Genomic DNA, 21,097 nt, shown 5'->3' on the forward strand with positions numbered 1-21,097 from the left:
CCCACAGTTTTTTTGCTCATTCCACACGTTCTGCCCAGACAAGACATGACATTCGACCGATCACAGTCAGCCTTTCGTCACCGTTCGCAGCGCCGACGGTGCCACAGTGAGACGGGTGTTCAGACCGACACGTTGCCATGATGCCGATAGACAGCTACTCAGAGCCGCCGGATCGGATCACATCACCGACAAACCGGCCATGTCACCGGGGGACACAGACAACCGCGTGTACGCCCACAACAACAAACAACGACCGTCGTCGTCTACCGTCACTGAACCGAACACACGTGCCCCTTGAATGACGACACCGGCGGGCGTGCGTGCGTGCGTGCGCACAACAATCAATCATTCAATCAACTGCAGAAACGGCTATCAAAATCAAGGGCCACATAAATAGGTACACCACCGTGCGTGTCGCCTACCCCACCCGCCCGTACAATTCTTGCGTCTTCTTAACGACTAGTAAAGACACGTCCATTTTAAAACGTCACCAACACACCTCCACGCCGTACAGCAAAGGGAATAGTAGACGGCAACACAACATTTCACCCTCGCCATCATGTATGTATGATGTGACAACAAACAAACCCGCAGACGGCCCTAACGGTGACATCCAACAATCGCGAGGGGTTTCAATTGCAGTCACGTGACTAACCGGGCAGACAGAGACAAAGAAAGGAAAGGAATCAGCGACACAGACAACACCTCCTGTCTATGTGTCGACAAACAAACAAACAACCAACCACGCCAAGACTCGTGCACGCATAACCACATTCGAGACCACCACCACCCGCTGCTTCGCAACCAACCAAACCGGGTAGCTATGCGCCGCCTCACACAAACAACAATTCCGCTCTTCCCGCAAAGGCAATTTGGTGGCCCTGAAAAGGGCCGTTTTGCCGCTCTCGCAACGGAGGGGAGCTCCCTACAGCCTTAACCCCCTCACTTGGAGCTCGTGTACTTGGTCACCGCCTTCGTGCCCTCGCTCACGGCGTGCTTGGCCAGCTCGCCAGGCAGCAAGAGCCGCACAGCCGTCTGGATCTCGCGGGACGTGATGGTCGAGCGCTTGTTGTAGTGCGCCAGGCGAGACGCCTCGGCCGCAATGCGCTCGAAAATGTCGTTCACGAAGCTGTTCATGATGCTCATCGCCTTCGACGAGATGCCCGTGTCGGGGTGCACCTGCTTCAGCACCTTGTAGATGTAGATGGCATAGCTCTCCTTCCTCTTGCGCTTCTTCTTCTTGTCTCCCTTCGAAATGTTCTTCTGCGCCTTGCCAGCCTTCTTGGCGGCCTTCCCGCTAGTCTTGGGCGGCATCTCGAACGTACAACAGCAAGCAGCAAGCGCTCCGCTCTAGTCAGCGTCTCCCCACACAGTGGCACCCGCCGACCTGATATGTTTGGGGTTTTCTCCCCCTTTTGTTAATTGAAGTACCGGCATCCTATTGATGCCCTGACTTTCGAGATGGTACCTTTAGGTTAGGATTGGCTTTTCTTTTGTCTGTAATGGTTTGGGGGTGTTCCCCGGGTATATGAACTGTGTTTGTTTAATGATGGTTATGATATGAGTGGATGAAAGTCAGTGTAGCTCGTCATCTGAACTGACGGTGAATGGTAGTGATGGGAGTTCTGTGAGTAGGGAGAATGTCTGGTCCTAGGGATCTAATGAGGGGGAAAGGTGAGGAATGAGATGTTTCATAGAATTTCGTTGCCTTCATTTTTATGAGATGGTTAAATGTTGGTTGACCTAGCATACCTCTAATTTCCTCGTTACTGGAGAGCCAGGGGGCATCTGCGATTATTCTAAACGTCTTGTTTTGTATCACTTCTAGTGATGCCAGGTGTGTGTTTGCCGCCATGCTCCACACCTCCGATCCATAGAGAATAACTGGCAGAATTATTGTTTTCCATATTCGGAGCTTCGCCTCTGTTGATAAGCCCCTGCCCTTAAGAAGGGGATACAGTTGGTAGAGCCGGGCGGAACCTTTGTTTTTGGCCTCTGTTATATGCTGTTTGAACGTGAGGTTTTTGTCTATGTTCAGTCCCAGGTATTTTATAACTTTTCTCCATGGGAGTTGTTGTCCATCATGGTTCAGATTTCTGTTGGGTCTTGTTATTTTGTGTGTGAAAATTATGGCTTGGCACTTGCCCGGATTTATTTTTACTTTCCATAAGTTACACCAGTGATCGACTTTGTTGAGGTGCCGCTGGAGGCTACACGTTATACGATTTATGTTACGCCCGCTGTGGTATAGCGCTGTGTCATCAGCATAGAGCGCTATGTTCCCGCCCGGCTCTTTTGGGATATCATTCGTGAACACAAGATAGAGGAGGGGGCCAAGCACAGATCCCTGTGGGACACCCGCTTCTATATTAGTTATTGGACTTTTCGCTCCATCAACTGAAGCGAAAAACCTCCTGTCTGACAAAAATGAGTGAATCATTTTTAACAGGTGATTGGGGCAATTTAGCTTCGACAGCTTGTAGAGGAGGCCGTCATGCCAGACACGGTCAAACGCCTTCTCTATGTCGAGGAATATGGCTGCTGTACTGTCTCCATGTTGTTTCTCGGCACAGATGTGCTCCACCAGGCGGATGGCTTGCTGGGTGGTGCTATGACCAGCACGAAAACCGAATTGTTCCGGGGTAAGGATAGTGTTATCGTTTAGGAATTTAAGTAGGGCGTTTAGGATGAGGATTTCGAGAAGTTTTGATAAGTGATTTAATAGCGAGATAGGACGATAGTTTTGTGGGAATAGATGGTCTTTGTTGGGTTTGGGGATTGAGATGATCTTGGCAACCTTCCAGGCTGAAGGGAAATATTGTAGCTTGAGACAGTGGTTGAGGATATTTGATAGATGGGAAATGGCAGGTTGTGGAAGGTGTTTAAGAAGTGGGGGTTTTATAAGGTCGGGACCAGGGGCTTTTGCATTGCCGATCCGCCTGATGTAAGCTGTTATTTCGCGTTCATTTGTGTCTGCGAAGGTGGTGTCAATCCTTTCATTGAGTTTTCGTGCGAGGTGCCTCTCGACTCTCCTCTCTAGCCTCTCTGCTTCTCCCTCGTCGTTCTCTACTACGTTTTCTTGGAACTGGAGTTCGTAGGTGTCTGACATGGCGGCCGCCTTATCTGCAGGGGTGTAAACCAGCCCCTGTTGCCCATGCAGTGGTCTTGTGGCTGTCTGGGGTTGCCGCCTACCCTTTATGATTCGCCAGAATTGTTCAGGGTTTGATTCGGCTGCCTGCAAGCTCTGTTGGTACCTGCTGCACCGGAGCATATGCAATCTGGTTTTGATTTCACGGGCCATTTGGTCCATTATCCTCCTATCTTGAGGGTAACGGTATGTTTGCCATCGCTTCCTGGTCCGGTTTTTGTCTGTTATTAATTGGGCTAGGTCTTGTGGTAAGTTGTTCCTGCCCCTGTTTTGTGTGAGTTTGATTGTTGTGACTTGGGCACAGCTCTTGATTATGTTGGTAAAGTCTGCTGCGGCTTTGTCTATGTCTTCTGTAGATGCATATTCCGGTGCTGGGTCTGGTATGTGATATGCCACTAGTTCTTTATATCGTACCCAGTTTGTGTGGTACGTAGTGTGGATGCTTTCCGTTGGTATGATGTGGTCATTTTCGAATCTTAAGATGACTGGGTTATGGTCAGAGTTCAGAGTGTTTATGACTTCTGTGCTTGTGCCCAAGTCAATATTTTTTAGTAAGAATATGTCCAGCTTGTCTGGCAGGTGTCGTGAGTTGTATGGGAAGTGGGTAGGTTCGTCTGGGGCTACCACTTGAACCGCTGGGTGGGTATCCAGGTATCTCAGCAGCTGGTTCCCACTTGTATTTCCAGTGCGGCAACCCCATGCCCTGTGCTTGGCATTCAGGTCCCCCCCTACTATGGTCCTGTTGTTCACATTTAGCAAGCTGTCGAGGTCACTGTGATGGAAGCGTTCATTTGGGGGGTGGTAGGTTGCCACCAGGACAGTTTGGTGTTGGTTTAACATGATTTGTATTGCAGTTGCCTCTGTGTTGATTAGAGGCGGGATGGTGACTTGTCGGTGGCATATCCGGTGTTTTATGAGGACACCAGTTCCGCCACCTGGTCTGTTAGGACGGTCAGTCCGGATTAGAATGTAATTTTTGACTCGAAATTGTTCATCAGGGGTTAGATGGGTTTCATTGACTAGTGCTACGTCGATGCCATAATCTTCTAGAAACATTTCCAGTTCGTGTCGGTCGTGGAACACTCCGTCTGCATTCCAGATGGCGATGGTGATGTGTTGTTTCCTATTCGCCATCGGAAAACAGTGGGAGTATGGTGGTGAAAAAAATTGATACCTTCGTGAGGGTGTCTGGAGCTGCAAGGATTTGGCTTATTGCATTTTTCACTTTCGTGAAGAAGTCGGTGGTTTGTAATTTCTGGATGAGGTTTATAACCTTCTTGACGAAGTCCCAGGGCTGGTTTTGGTTTGGACTATGCTCCTGGGTATTTCGGTTTTGTTGGATATGTGGTGGTTGCTGCTGTGCTGGAGATGCTGTAATCTCGACAGTTCTGATATCTGATTCTGTGTGGGGTGTTGTAGAAGAGATGGGGGCTTGCAGCAGCTGCTGGGATGCTGTTGGTGGTGGTGGATTTGTTGTGGTGGTTGTTGCCAGTAGTGGCAGGGGAGGTATTTCTGTGGATGTTGCTGCTGGTGATAGCATGGGTGTGGGGTGAGTTGGTGAGTCTGGATTGTTGGCAGGGTTTGTGGGCAGAGGGGGGGTTTTTGTCCTTTTGGGGGAGGGCCGTGAGACCTGGGTGGCAACTGGTTGGTTTGGTGGGGTGGCTGGGCGTCTTTGCGCTGGTGGTAGGCGTTGGGGTCGTGGTTGGGCTTTTGGTTTGGTCACCTTTGCCGGTTGGGGGTTTGTTTTTACCACCTGGGCTAAGGTGCGGTTATCATTGGTGTGTTCTTCAGGTGGTTCTATTGTGCACTCTTGCAGAGGAGGTGGTGGAGTGGTTTGGTTATTAGGGTTTCTTCCCGCGTTTGCGGGTGTTGGTGGCGTGGGGAAGTGCGCTTCCTCCAAGATTGGTGGTGGGGGGGGGGTGGGGGGGGGGCATTTCTGGCTGTGGTCGTGCGTTTTGCTTCCCAGGCCTCGACAAGCTTGATACGTACCGGGCATCCCCCATAGGATGCAGGGTGAGCCCCTCCACAGTTTGCGCAAGTGGCTGGCGTGTCTCTTGATTTTGTGCAGGTGCTTGACAGGTGAGGTCCAGCACACTTCACACACCTTGGGGCCATGTTGCATTGCTGAGCTCCGTGTCTGAAGCGTTGGCAAATGTAACATTGGGTTGGACCTGCTGGTTTTCTATAAAGCTCTACTGCGATTGTCATATGCAGCAGTCTTTGCAGCTTGAAAATCTTTCTGGATTCAGCTGTGTTTAGTAAGTTTACTTGGAAGTTCCTGGTCTTCCTGCGTGGGGCAGAGATGTTTCTACCTTCTGCGTCTATTTCTGTTTGTGGCTGTGCCACCTGGTACACGCCCTGCACCTGAAAGCCGCTTTCTAGTAGTGCCTGCTTCACTTCGTCTGGGGTCCAATGTGGGGTTAATCTTTTTATGACCACCTTTAGTGTGTGTTTGGGGTCATCATTATATGTATAGAATTCTATTTGTCTTTTACGGAATTCCTGCTTCAGGAAATAGAAGTCATCTGAGTTTGTCGCCTGGTAGACAATACTGTCTCCCTTGTATGTTGTGCTGAGGGCCCCTTTTAGCTTGCCTTGTATCTGGCCGATAAAAGTTGTGTACCCCTTCGTCTCGAAAACTGTAATGGGGGGTATTTTTCTTCCCCTGGCTTGTGATGCCTTTGGTATTTGGGTGGCTTGTGTGTTTTTGTTTTGCGGTGCAGGCTGGGCAGTGTCCAACTCTCCTTGTTGTGATGTAGTTGGCTCCTGATTTGCTGCCTCGCGCCTGCTCCTTTCTTGCGGGATGGTTTTCTGATTGCCTTGCGCCACTTTTTGGGCTGGCTCCGCGATGTTTTTGGTTGTAGGCAGTTGTTGCTCTTGCCTCATAAGTGTTACTCTCTTACCGTTTCTGAGATGGAGGGGAGAATTTGGTTCAATTCCAGGTCCTGGGGAATTAGAGTCGCAGTCAGAGCCAGAAGAGTCGGTGTCTACTATGAGCTTATCTGAGTCAGAACTGCTGCTCAGTGAGGGTGTATGAATTGGTGAGATTAGTGGTGGATGTGGGGCAGAAGATGATACTGACAGGTTTGCAGGTGGGTCCATTTTGGCCTCCTGATGGTCAGAGTCGTGCGGGCGCTCCATGGAGAGGTAGCCACGATATGAAATGGTTTACTAGTACTTCCCTATACTTCGACAATTTCGGTGCCAAAGTAATTTCCCTACACCTGGCAGGCGCGGGATGCCACCACGGGCCTCACAGTCAGGCTGTTTGACTGTGTGACTCGGCGGGTCCCTGGACTGCAACTTCCCTAACGCCTATGGCACCGAAATTCTCGAAAGATGATGTTTTATAGCCACCTTCTCTAGGCAGGATGTTCTTCTTTTCTTCTCTTCGAGCTACGCCATTCGTCCGAACGAGCGCCCCAGTAATCTAGACTCCGTCCCCGGTCGTGCGTGTGCAACACGACTTTTGCTTTTCTCGACACGACAATTTGCTTTTTTTTCAGATAGCACACGCCCGACCACGTCCGGAAACCCAGAGAACAGCGCGGCTCGATAAACCTCCCGATCCGGCGAAACACGCCGCTATGGCGCGAGCACGCAAGGCGACGACCAAGCACACGAGAAGCAAGCAGGGAGGCGAGCTCCAGACAAAGGCTGCGAGAGCGCGCGGTGGGAAATTCCAGGGCTGAGAGCACAATAGCGGCGCGGAGCACAGGTAAACGCACGTCCATCCGCTTCGCAGTCCCACCTCGGAAATGGCACCTGGCACCTGGCTGGCCTGGCACCCGCCGCTACCGCAACACCGCACCTTTACCAGCTCGCCCTGTTGCGGCCGCCGACCAATGGGGCGCGCGCGCAACCGGCCGCCGCACCCGAGCCCATAAAGGGACCCCCACCCTGGAAACTTACTAGGAACAAAAACACGAGGAGGCTGCTCAACAGACTACAACGAGAGTTGAAAGTTGCACTCACTGAGTATCGCAACCAGCAATGGTCAGAACGACTATCAACTCTCAAACTAGATGACCACAGCTTGTGGCAAGCCACGAAGCAGTTCACGAGAAGACGCGCAAAAATGCCCCCTCTGCATGGTGAACGTGGACTGCAATTCAGCACCGAAGACAAAGCAAATGCACTAGCAGACGTGTTCGAAAAACAATTTACGCCAGCAGAGGTACAGGACAGAGAACACGTCGCAATCGTCCGCAGACAACTGGCCACCTTTTTAGAGGCAGACGACGACGATGAATACACGCCGCACTTCAGTTCTGAAGATGTGGCTAGTGTCATCAAATCGCTGCCAACAAGAAAGGCACCAGGCCACGACCAGCTCACCAACGAACTATTAAAACATATCCCGCCCATGGCAATAACACACTTAGCAGATATCCTAAACGAAATTACGTGATCGCTAAAATTCCCGACACAGTGGAAACACGCTGAAGTAGTCTCGATCGCAAAACCTGGAAAAGACCCGGTGTTCCCGCAACACTACAGACCAATTAGTCTACTGCCTACCCTCAGTAAACTATACGAGCGTCTCCTCCTAGTACCGATACAGGATCACATCAGAAGAGAGCAAATCCTGCCCAAATTCCAGTTTGGGTTCCGCCCACAACATTCGGCCCCCCAACAAATAATGAGGGTAGTAGAAGCAGCCACAGAAAGCTTCAACCGCAAAGGCTATTGCGGGATCGTCCTACTAGACGTGGCAAAAGCCTTTGATTCAGTCTGGCACACCGGGCTTCTCCATAAAATGTACACCCAGGGCTTCCCCGGAAAGATTGTGAAACTTATAAAAAGCTATCTCTCCGGTAGGACATTCTCTGTAAAGGTAGAAACATCACTGTCAAGCAGGAGAAGAATACATGCAGGGGTACCACAGGGTTCGGTTCTTGGTCCAACCCTTTACAGTCTCTACACTGCGGATATACCAACCACCCAACACGTACAAACAGCACAGTATGCTGACGACACCGCATTCTTCTCCTGCTCAACAAACAGGAACCTGGTCACGAGACGTCTCCAAACCGCCCTAAATAAGACAGACGAATGGGCCAAACAATGGCGAATCTCACTAAACTCTGAGAAGACCCAAGCCATGCTAATGACTAGACGTCTCGGTAAACTTCGCCCCCCCAGAAGACCCTACCAAATGCTGCACCTGCAGGGCCAAAACCTCCCCTGGAGAAACACTGCGAGGTACCTCGGTGTGACACTAGACAAGCGCCTGACTTGGAAGTGCCACATCGAGGAGGTTCGCAAAAAGGCCCTAGGCAGGATGCAGATCCTCTACCCAATACTAAACAGTACAAGTTCCCTTGACCCAAGCACAGGAGTAGCCGTCTATCGAAGTCTAATTAGACCGATACTGGAGTATGCGTGCCCCGTATGGGGTTACGCTGCTAGATCGACGGTAGAACGGCTACAAAAGATTCAGAACAGAGCGCTCAGAAGAGCGCTACACACACCGCCGCGATTCCCGACGGAAGACCTCCACATAGCGGCAGACATCGAAAAATTAAACACGAGATTCCGAACCCTGGCGGAGCAGTTCTACGCCAACGCGGAAAGATCGCCAAACGATCTCATAAACTCACTTGGTCGGTACAACAACGTACCAGACCGGTATAAAAGACCAAAAGCAATACTCCTCGCATAACTAAAAGAGAAAAAAAAATAAATATTAAAAAAAAAATGACCGTTACTAATAAAGTGACAGAAAAGAATCCACAAGCACTCTAAAGAAAAGAACAAACAAAAAGACAAGCACATCCAACAAACCCCCCAGAAAATTGAAGGAAATGTCCGAATGGGACAAAAACCTTCTCAGAACACAACCTCTGAAGACAGAGGAAGAAATTAGAGTGAGCAGCAGTCAAACCACTCGCTGAGTAGCAGTCGAGGGTTGAGCATCGCTCCTCTCACTCGCATACTGTCAGCCATAGGCCCCCGCTTGCACGGGAGTACAAACAGGAGTGTTCACCGGCTTTGTTTTTATTAAAACATTGACGGGCACTTGCGTCGAGGTCTTAGCACGGACGGCACAGGGATAAAATTTTGCATGGCGTCGCCTGGCAGAGTTGTCGTGTCTCCTCGTCGTCGTGATATGCCGAGCTTGGGTGGCGCCTTGGGGTCGCGGCGGTCTCTTTCCGCCGATGACACGAGGCGCGCCTTCTTGTTGCCGCGGGCCGCGCGGCCGGCCGTCTCGAGCACTTCGGCTGCCGCAGAGTCAGTCTCTGCCCCCCCCCAAGAATAGGGAAAAAGTAGGCCAGGACCTGGAAGCGGGCCGCGGAACCACAGAGAGGTTTTCCGCCGCCCCCGTTCAGAATTCCGCGTCTGCCATCGTGCTATTAGGGTCAGCTCTGCAACCGGAAAACCCAACGGTGCCAACAAAAGTTGCAACTGACAATAACCTGGCAGCAAGCCCCCTTTCCGCTACCGACATGGCAAAACCACACAAAACGCAGACAGACAAATACATCGTCAGGATTTGCGATCCCGCCCCTCCCTCCCCTCTCCTCAGCCCTCTCCTGCTTGCCAACAGCTGTGGCCTCCTTGCTGATCACATCCGTAACCTGAATGGCAAGCAGAAGTCCAGTCAGCCGGCTAAAATCCTCCCCAAACCCGCAACTGCCACCCAACCCCCTACCCGATCCCAGTTCCTCAAATCCCCCCCACTCAAGTCCACCACATCCAAGCAACGGCGTGTAAGGAAGGACAAGAAGGAGAAGCACTCCAAGGGGAAAAAACACTCCACCACCACCACCCCAACCACTTCCACACCCTCTGAGGAGCCAGCGCCCCCGACAGCACCTGTCGTCGTCCTGGGAGGGGACCAGGAAACATCGGCACTGGAAGGGAACCACGAAACCGGGCAGGATACGGATGGTTTCGTGCTGGCGAAGAAAACGTTTCGCCAGCCGAGGCTCCCGCCGGCCCGGGGACTGGAACCCACCCCGAACAGGTTCCAGGCGGTGGCTGATGAGCCAGACACACCGCAAGAAACAACGCAAACACAAAACCAGGTCACCCACCACCTCCCTCCGATCGTCGCGGAGTTCACTCGGAACTACGAGGAACTCTTCGAAATGCTAAAAGCAGCAATCGGGGGAGGCAATTTCAAAGCAAAACCTGCTGGTGGTGACAAAATAAAAATAACATTACTCACACTCGAGCACTACAACACAACAAAAACACTTCTCAACAGCAAAAACATACCTCACTACACTTTCCCCACAACAAAAACACGAAACAGAAACATAGTCATCAGAGACCTACCGAGACGAGTGGCCCCCCAGGCGATCAAAACGGACCTGACTGCCCAGGGGTACATCGTCAAGGCGGTCCAACAGATGGGAAACATAGGCAGCAAATGGCCCCTGTATCAGGTCACACTGCCAGACGTCCCACAGAACAGAAGGGACATTAAGACGATCCTGGCGGTCCCTGTGACCACTGAACCACTGCGCCGCAAAAACAAGACGGTGCAGTGCTTCAGATGTCAGGGCCTCAACCACATTGCGGCACACTGCTCAATGGCAGTGAGGTGCAGAAAATGCGCCGAGGCCCATGACACACGAACGTGCAACATAAAACACACGGACCCGCAAATAAGGTGCGCGCTGTGTGGCAAAAACCACACAGCGGGCTACCAAGGTTGTGAGGTCCATAAAAGACACACACAGCAGGCAAAGGGCGCAAAGGCCGCCCCCCACACACGAAAAGAAAACACCATGAACCCATCGAGACACACAAGAAACCGAAACATTACAACACACACAGACAAGGCCTGGGGAAAACCAAGGCCGGACACACCGAGGGCGACATATGCGGAAGTGGTTTCTCCTCCGAGGAACCATGAAAGCGTGGCCCAATCACCACAACACCAGACGCTATCACAAGAACAACACCGGGAAACACACAGCAACAACGACCAGGTCCACCATGACGGGGGAAGATCTAGGGAACCCCACACACACTCCCCCCCCATGGATCAGTTGTTAGGCGTAATGGTGCAGACCATGAACCTCGTCATGGAAATGATGAAGGAATTCAGGGAAGCCCAGAAGCAGAACACACAGATCCTCGTCGCCCTTCAGGCAACAGTCCAGCAGTCGCTCCCCTCTGCGACTTCCTCAGTAGTATCAAAACCCCAACATGAATAGACGACCGAATATTCAAGGCCTGACAATGTGCGTCTTTAACGCAGACGGCATTGTTAATCAAGAGGTCGAGTTCCGAGAACTCATGAAGGAGTTCTCCATCGACATATGCATGATGGGGGAAACCCACCTAAAGCCGGGAATAAAAGCGACAGTTCCCAACTACGTTACCTACCGTAAAGACAGGCCAACCCAAGGCGGAGGAGTGGCCATATATGTAAAAAGAGGGATCCCCCACCACCAGGTATTCTTACCAGCTACCAACAAAATCGAAGCAGTAGCGGTGGAAGTAACCACTGCCACTGGACCCCTAACAATTGTCGCAGTCTACCGACCCCCACATGACCAGATAGATGAGGGAGACATAGCTGCTCTAGGGCAAATTGAAGGCAAACTCATAATAGGGGGAGACTTCAATGCCAAACATCCTGACTGGAATTCTAGAGTAACCTCCAGAGCAGGCGCCAAACTGCAACAACTAGCGCGCACCCACCACTTCGAAACATGGGGTCCAGTCGAGCCCACACATTTTCCAAGAAATGGAGCCAGGCCCGACGTGTTAGACATAGCTCTCACTAGGAGGATCGCAGGGTTTGTGGCCGCAAGGACAATCAACAGAATGTCCTCCGACCACAACCCAGTGATTCTGGAGGTCGATGTGGGAGAATGGGTAGCACTCCCACGGTACCAGACGTCGTACAAACGTACAGACTGGGAGCGATACCAAGAAACTGTCGCCTCTGATATCGCTCGCGCTCCGCCACCTACTGCGGAAACAGTAGAACAAGCGCTACAAGACCTAACAGGCACCATCTTGCAGGCAGCGGAAGAAGCCACCCCTCCACAAAGGGATGGCCCTCCGCCGCAAATACAGCTCCCGGAACACTTGCTAGCTCAAATTCGACACAAGAACAGAGTGGCAAAAGAGTGGAAGATCACCAGAAACCAGGCCACCAGGAGGCTGCTCAATCGTCTACAGAGAGAACTAAAGGTAGCGCTCAATGAGCACAGAAACCAGCAATGGCAAAACCGCCTCACAGCTCTCAAAGTAGACGACCATACACTATGGCAAGCGACCAAACAGTTTACAAAACGACGCGCTAGGATGCCGCCACTGCATGGCGAGCGTGGACTGGTCTACAGCCATGCTGGAAAGGCCAACGCCCTCGCCGACTCCTTCGAGAAGCAGTTTCAAACGGCAGAACCCCAGGATGAAGAGCATGAAGAGGTAGTTAGTCGTCAACTGGCTGTCTTCCTCAATGCTGAGGAGGACCCAGAGGACGAACCCATACTTTTTGCCCCCGAGGACGTGGCAAGAGTAATCAGGTCCCTACCTACAAAAAAGGCGCCAGGGCACGATAGTGTCACAAACCAGCTAGTCAAAAAACTCCCACCCACAGCGATCACACACCTCGCGAACGTCCTCAACGAGATTACTCGTTCCCGTATTTTCCCAGCTTGCTGGAAACATGCGGAAGTGGTCGCGATACACAAACCAGGGAAAGACCCTCTATTCCCGCAGCACTACAGGCCGATTAGCCTCTTGCCAACTCTCAGCAAGATCTATGAGCGCCTCCTGCTAAGACCCATACAAGAACATATTACCAGAGAGCAAATTCTGCCGGATTTCCAATTCGGATTCCGGCAGAACCACTCTGCCCCACAACAGGTCATGAGAGTGGTTGAAGCAGCCACGGAGGGCTTCAACCACAGAGGCTACTGCGGGATAGTGCTACTAGACGTAGCCAAAGCCTTTGATTCAGTATGGCATAGAGGGCTACTCTACAAGTTGTACACACAAGGGTTTCCTGGGAGTATAGTTCAGCTGATCAAGAGCTATCTCACCAATAGGACTTTCTCCGTCAAAGTAGAAACTGCCACCTCCACCAGAAGGCGTATTCGTGCTGGGGTGCCACAGGGATCGGTCCTGGGGCCCGTATTGTACAGTTTGTACACTGCGGACACTCCAACGGCCCCCCTGGTGCATACTGCGCAGTACGCTGACGATACAGCCTTCTACACGAGAAACGCGAACAAGGACCTGGTCATTCGTAGGCTACAAAGGGTTTTAGATGACACAGAAACCTGGGCCCGTCGCTGGCGCATCACCATCAACTCGGAGAAGACACAGGCAATGCTGATTACCCGCAGGCTCGGAAGGCGCGTACCTCCTCAACGTCCCCCCCTCCACCTTCACCTAAATGGAACCCAACTCCCCTGGCGCAGAACCGCCAAGTACCTTGGTGTAACCCTGGACTCTCGACTTACGTGGAAACCCCACATAGACGAGGTCCACAGGAAGGTCTGCGCCAGAATGTCCATCCTATACCCTATCCTGAACACAACCAGCTCCCTTCCTTGCCCAGTAGCAGTAAATGTATACCAGGCCCTGATCCGGCCGGTAATGGAGTATGCGTGCCCTGTCTGGGGATACGCGGCAAAGCAGCACCTGGACAAACTCCAGAGGCTGCAGAACCGCGCCCTCAGAAGGGCATTGCACCTACCTCTCGGATTCCCTACGGACGACTTGCACGCCGCAGCCGAAATCCCACTCCTGAGAGAGCGTTTCCAGGATCTGGCAAGGGCCTTCTATGAGGGTTCTTCCAGATCCGGAAATGCACTCATCCACTCCCTAGGTCGGTATGACATGTCCCGCGATAAGCATAAGCGCCCTATGAAGATCTTCGACGACTAAGTCGAAGAGAAAAATCCCAATATCCATTCCCAAATCCTGCTCCTACCCAAACCACTACAATTATCTCGCCAAACCTCAGGCAAGTACCAGACTCACACAGAACAAACATCACATTTCATAGACACCAAAAAAAAAATACAGAAATAATCATACACACAAGTACACAGGGGAGTAAAAGCCGAAAGGCTACAAACTCCCCCTCACACTTCTCCAAAGAGGAGAAAGTATTAGATGTAAGCAGCAGCAGCAGCAGCTAGTCAAACCAGGACTAAGAGTTTCCGTACCAAATTACATTTGCTACAGAAACGACCGACCCACTCACGGAGGCGGGGTCGCGGTATATGTCAAAAAAGGAATCAGACACCACCAAATATACCCCCCCAATACAGCAGAAATAGAAACGGCGGCAATCGAAGTGGCCACAGTAACTGGCCCCCTAACAGTCGTTGCAGTATATCGCCCCCCTTCCCAAAGACTAGAAGAGGACGACATAGCTGCACTAAGCCGTATTAGAGGCAAACTACTGATAGCAGGGGACCTAAATGCTAAGCACGCGGACTGGAACTCGAGACACCGAAATCAAGCTGGTCAACAACTGCAACGACTTGCGCGCACACACCAGTTACAAATATGGGGCCCAGAGGAACCGACACACTTCCCAAAGAACGGAGGAAGACCGGACGTCCTCGACATAGCCATCACAAAGAATCTGGTGGGCTTTGTATCCGCGACATCGGTAAACAGAATGTCGTCGGACCACAATCCCGTGATTTTTGAGGTCGATATGGGAGAATGGCTCTCTATCCCACAACGGCATGCGACATACAAGCGCATCAATAAGGAGCAATTCAGCAACGCAGTAGCAGCTGAACTTGCCCAGACCCCGCCTCCAACTGCAGAGACAGCAGAACAGGCACTAGACGACCTCACAAGAGCGATCCTACAAGCTGCTGAGGGAGCCACACCGCCTCCTGCGGGCCCCCCCCCCCCCCCCGCTCCAGGCAACTCCCCCCGCACTTGCTTGCGCAAATACGGCACAAAAATAGGATCGCCAAAGAGTGGAAGCTCACCAGAAATAGGGATACACGGAGGCTACTCAACAGGCTACAGAGAGAGCTGAAAGCAGACCTCAATGAGTACCGCAACCAACAATGGTCGGCAAGGCTCTCAGCTCTCAAACTAGGAGACAATAGTTTATGGCAAGCCACCAAACAGTACACGAAAAGACGCGCGAAAATGCCACCACTGCATGGCGAACGCGGACTGCAGTTCAGCCCCACTGACAAAGCTAACGCACTAGCAGACGTGTTCGAAAAACAGTTCAGACCAGCAGAAGTACAGGACAGAGAACACGTCGCAACAGTCCGCAGAGAACTGGCCGTGTTCCTGGAAGCAGACGACGAAGATGACTACACGCCACTCTTCAGTACTGAAGATGTGGCGCGCTGCATCAAGTCCCTGCCCACCAGGAAAACCCCGGGTCACGACCAGGTTACAAATGAATTGCTGAAACTCCTCCCGCCTCTGGCAATCACCCACCTCACCGATATAGTTAATGAACTGACGCGATCACAAAAATTCCCGGCGCAGTGGAAGCACGCAGAAGTCATCGCGATCGCGAAACCAGGAAAAGATCCGGTGTTCCCGCAACATTATAGACCAATTAGTCTACTGCCTACCCTCAGTAAACTTTACGAGCGCCTCCTACTAACCCCCATACAGGACTATATCACAAGAGAGCAGATTCTGCCGAAATTCCAATTCGGATTTAGGCAAAGACACTCCGCCCCCCAGCAAATCATGAGGGTGGTTGAAGCAGCCACGGACAGCTTCAACCGAAAGGGCTACTGCGGGCTTGTCTTGCTAGACGTAGCAAAAGCCTTTGACTCAGTCTGGCACACCGGAATACTACACAAGATGTACACCCTAGGCTTCCCCGGAAAGATCGTCAAAATCGTTAAAAACTATCTCTCCGGTAGGACTTTCTCAGTCAAGATCGATGGATCCCTGTCGACCAGGAGAAGAATCGGTGCAGGCGTGCCCCAGGGCTCCGTCCTGGGACCCGTCCTCTACAGTGTCTACACTGCTGACATCCCTACGACTCAGCATGTACACACTGCACAATACGCAGACGACACTGCATTCTTCTCCTGCTCGACAAACAGGAACCTGGTTACAAGGCGTCTGCAAACCGCCCTAAACAGGACGGAAAACTGGGCCAAGCAGTGGCGCATCTCTATAAATTCAGAGAAGACGCAAGCCATGCTGCTCACCAGACGCTATGGGAAACGCCGACCCCCAAGAAGACCATACCAACTGCTGCGATTGCAGGGGCAGAACTTGCCATGGAGAAATTCTGCGAAGTACCTCGGTGTCACACTTGACAGACGCCTGACATGGAAGTGCCACATAGAGGAACTTCGCAGAAAGGCTCACGCCAGGATGCAGATTCTGTATCCTGTCTTAAACAGCACCAGTTCCCTCGACCCAGCAACAGGAGTAGCGATCTATCGAAGTCTAATTCGACCGATACTGGAATATGCGTGCCCTGTATGGGGCTACGCAACCAGATCGACGATAGATCGCTTACAGAAGGTTCAAAATAGAGCGTTACGACGGGCCTTACACGTCCCCACGCGCTTCCCCACGGCAGACCTGCATGAAGCCGCAGGCATAGAGCCACTAATAACACGATTCCGTGCCCTGGCAGAAGCGTTCTACGCCACGGCGCGGAACTCAGACAACGAACTAATAAGCACCCTTGGGCAATACGAACACCATAGAGACAGTTATAAAAGACCAAAGTCGCTACTCCTGCAGTAGCACAACAGGAACAACTAAAAACTCTCAAAAAAACAGCAACCAACAAAAGCACAGACACAAAAAGAACACACAAGAAAAGAGGAGGAAATGTCCGAAGGAGACAATAACCTCCACCACCACCCCCTCTAACGGTAGAGGACTAAAAGAGAGATGTGAGAGATGTGAGAGAGTCCCGCCGCCACGCACTCCGCTGCTCGACTCGCTGCGGCTCGCACCGTTACGTTACGTGTTTCAACTAGCCAAACGCCATGTCCGGACGCGGAAAGGGAGGCAAAGTCAAGGGCAAGTCAAAGTCCCGCTCAAGCAGGGCTGGGCTCCAGTTCCCGGTCGGCAGAATCCACCGCCTCCTGCGCAAGGGAAACTACGCCGAGCGCGTCGGCGCCGGGGCGCCCGTCTACCTCGCCGCCGTCATGGAGTACCTCGCGGCTGAGGTGCTCGAGCTGGCCGGAAACGCGGCCCGCGACAACAAGAAGACGCGCATCATCCCGCGCCACCTGCAGCTCGCCATCCGCAACGACGAGGAGCTCAACAAGCTCTTGTCGGGCGTCACCATCGCACAGGGTGGTGTCCTGCCCAACATCCAGGCCGTCCTGCTGCCAAAGAAGACCGAGAAGAAGGCCTAAACAGAGAGCGCGGCGCTGCGCTTGCGTGCTCCCTGCACGCAAACGCGCCTTTGCCTTGCCGGCTCGGCTCACAACAATCGGCCCTTTTCAGGGCCACCACACAAACCTACGTCCAAAGCAAAGTTTCCGTCGTCCGTGCTCGCCGCACTTTACACAACACGTCCACATACATACATACATTGCACAGCCAGCGCCGGCGCACGTCCGCCATCTTGTCCACGGCCCGTGTGGCCGAACGCGCACACATTTTGTGGTTTCTCTCTTTTTGTTTTTGCACCCCTCCGCGCACGCACAGAGTCGCGTTCCAAACGACAACGACATCAATACACCGATAATGTGATGATCATTGTTAGCATTATAATGATGTTTTAATTAAAGGGGCGCGCGTGGCACACACAGCGCGTAAACGGTCCGACGACGACACGCCGGCCGCCGCGCGCTCCAAACACACAGGCACAGACAAAACCAAACAGCTGATCCGATCGATCGATCCGGCCCGCCCGCCTATGCCCACGCCACAAACAAACAACATACCACGCTCACACTGGACTCAGCCGCGCCCATCGCGTCAAACTCAAAAACTAACGCACGCACAGCACAACAACAAACAAACAAACAACACAGACTCTTTCGCACTTTTCAATCTCCGAACAGTGTGGTGGCCCTGAAAAGGGCCGTTTTCGTCTCTCCCACCAAGCACGGGCACGGCACGGCCGCGGGAAGGCCACAACGCAGCACAGCACACCGGCTGGCTGGCTGCCTGCCTGCCTAACCGCCGAAACCGTACAGGGTGCGCCCCTGCCTCTTCAGGGCGTACACCACGTCCATGGCCGTCACAGTCTTGCGCTTGGCGTGCTCAGTGTACGTCACCGCGTCGCGGATCACGTTCTCCAGGAACACCTTCAGCACTCCGCGGGTCTCCTCGTAGATCAGACCAGAGATGCGCTTCACGCCGCCCCTGCGAGCCAGGCGGCGGATGGCGGGCTTCGTGATGCCCTGGATGTTGTCGCGCAACACCTTGCGGTGCCGCTTGGCGCCACCCTTGCCCAGCCCCTTTCCTCCCTTGCCGCGGCCTGTCATTCTTCCTTCCTCCTCCTCAAAGCAAGCAAGCGAAAAAAAAAAAAAAAAAAAAAAAAAACACAAGCGCCAGCTCCTCACCCGGCGCTAGCGAGTCGGCTACGGTGCGAGCTCTCCGACTCCGTTACTGGCGTGCCTACCTGAGGCACGTGTGTGAGCAGGGTAAGCACTTGTGTGCTGTTCCTGCAGAACCTGGAATAGATGTTTTAGAAAAGACTTCCTAACCGTTGTTGGGGTCCTCTCGGTGTTCATCTCGTGGGTCCTGGTGTTGTTGGGGGAAGGGTTATTCCCGCAACAGGTCCGGCCAACGGGTAGTTGGTCGGTGGTGTTGCTGCTGGCCCAAGCCCTGAATGATCCGATTGCGGGATTGGCCCGCTTTTTGGTAAAACTGACGTGCTAGGACTCGGAATCGGTCCCGCAACGTCAGGATACCCGTGTCTTCATGGAGAAAGGTGGTGGGGTAGAACTTGGGAAGGCCCAGCGCAAGCTTCAGCGCCCTGTTTTGTACGCGTTGTAGCGTTCGTATGGAGGAGTCGGCGGCATTGCCCCACACCACGGCCGCGTACTCTAACACTGGGCGTATCAGTGTCAGATACAGCGTGATGCCGTGACGTGAGGGCAATGTGGACTCCGGGTTTAACAAGGGATAGAGTGCACGAAGCCGCCCTATTGCCTTGTTTCTGATCCACTGTATGTGTGGGGCCCAGGTGAGCCGCTGGTCTAGTCTCACTCCGAGGTAGGTCGCTGTTTTTGACCACGGGATGGGGCCTCCCGCGATGTGTAGGGCTTCTAGGTTTGGCGGCACTCTGCGCTTCGTGAACGCCACCGCCTGGCTCTTGCCAGCGTTAAATTTAAGGCGCCACATGGTGGCCCAAGCACCAAGCGCTTCACATCCTTGCTGGAGGCGACGCCCCATGGTATGCGCGTTCATGCTCCGGGTGAACAGAGCAGTGTCGTCCGCATAGAGGGCCAACTGTACTCCGTCCACACGCGGAGCGTCGGCGGTGAAGAGCGAGTAAAGTATGGGGCCGAGTACCGACCCCTGCGGTACGCCGGCACGTATGGGTCTGTTGGTGGACCTTCCCTGTTCTGCCCGGACGTGGAAGGTCCTGCCAGATAGGTAGGACCTGAGAAGCACTCCGTGCGACGTCGGTACCCCGAGTACAAACAACTTGTAAACGAGGCCGTCATGCCACACGGAGTCGAAGGCGCGTGAGACGTCTAGGAATACCGCCCCAAGGTATTCCCTCGTCTCCAGAGCCCTCATAGCTGGTTCCACGAGGCGGAGCAGCTGGTGGGTCGTGGAGTGGCCTCCACGAAAACCAAACTGCTCGTCTGGCAGTATGCGTTCCTGGTCCACGTGTTGTAGAAGTCGCCTCACGTAAAGTCTCTCGAAAACCTTCGAGAGGCATGGAAGGAGGCTGATTGGCCTGTAGCTGGATGGCGACCGGGGGTCCTTGTCCTGTTTCGGGATGGCCACCACCTCGGCATGTTTCCACACCGAGGGGTAGACACCCGAGGCAAGGATTTCGTTAAAGACTGTGGCCAGGTATTGCTCATACTCCTGAGGAAGATTCCTAAGGAGTGAGTTCGGGATGCCGTCGATGCCACCTGCCCTCCGGGCGTTGAGCGATCGGAGTTGCAATGCGACTTCTTCGGCGATGATGGGCTGTATGCTGTCACCCTCCTCTCGTGCGTCGAGGAAGACTGGGAGACGTTCTTCCACTAGACGGACGTGGGCCACGTCAATGTCTTCTACCACGGGTCGGAAGTTTGCCTCAAAGGTGTCCGCTAGGACACTTGCCTTGGCGTCCGGCTCGCAGAAGTGGTCCTGACCGAGTTTCAGGGGAGGAATGCGCTGCCTGCGGCGCAGAAAACCTCTCACGACGCGCCATGCACTGCCGTCGTCCGGGTCGAGGGACTCGACAAGGTCGGCCCATGCTTGGTTGCGGTGTTCGCGGACGGCCGCAGTGATGGCACGACGCATGCGGTTTACGCGGCGTTTCGTTTCTGGCTGTCGCGTTATTTGCCACTCGCGGAAGAGGTGGTTTTTCGCCACTATAAGCTCCCGTATTTCTTGCGGGAGGCGTCGCGACCTGTCTTGCGGCTGACGAGTGCGACCAGGTGTGGCAGTCTCTGCAGCTCGCAGGAGCGCCTGATTTAGGGAGGCGATGGCGGCTTCCGCCCCCACCTCCTCCGGATCAGGGGCCTCTGTGAGGTACTCCCGTACCTCGGTTTGGAAGTGCTCGACGTTGATCTTTTTGAAGGATGGACGACCGGCCCGCACCGCCGCGCCGACGACGTCTATGTCAAAGATCACTGGCAAGTGATCTGATGACAAAGCCGTCCTCGTCTCGGCAGTCGTAAACCGATCGACCCCCCTCAGTATAGCAACGTCGAGAACGTCTGGTTGTCCGCGCACTGGGATGTGGGTTGGGTCGTAGGGCCCTAGTATGATGGCGCCGTGTCTGAGGGCGGCGCGTTCAAGTCGGCGCCCGCTGACGTTTGTGAGGCGGGAGTTCCAGTGGGCGGACTTTGCGTTAAAGTCCCCCCCTATGAACAG

The sequence above is a fragment of the Schistocerca nitens genome, chromosome 9 (genome assembly GCF_023898315.1).
Source record: "Schistocerca nitens isolate TAMUIC-IGC-003100 chromosome 9, iqSchNite1.1, whole genome shotgun sequence".
Taxonomy (NCBI): Eukaryota; Metazoa; Arthropoda; class Insecta; order Orthoptera; family Acrididae; genus Schistocerca; species Schistocerca nitens.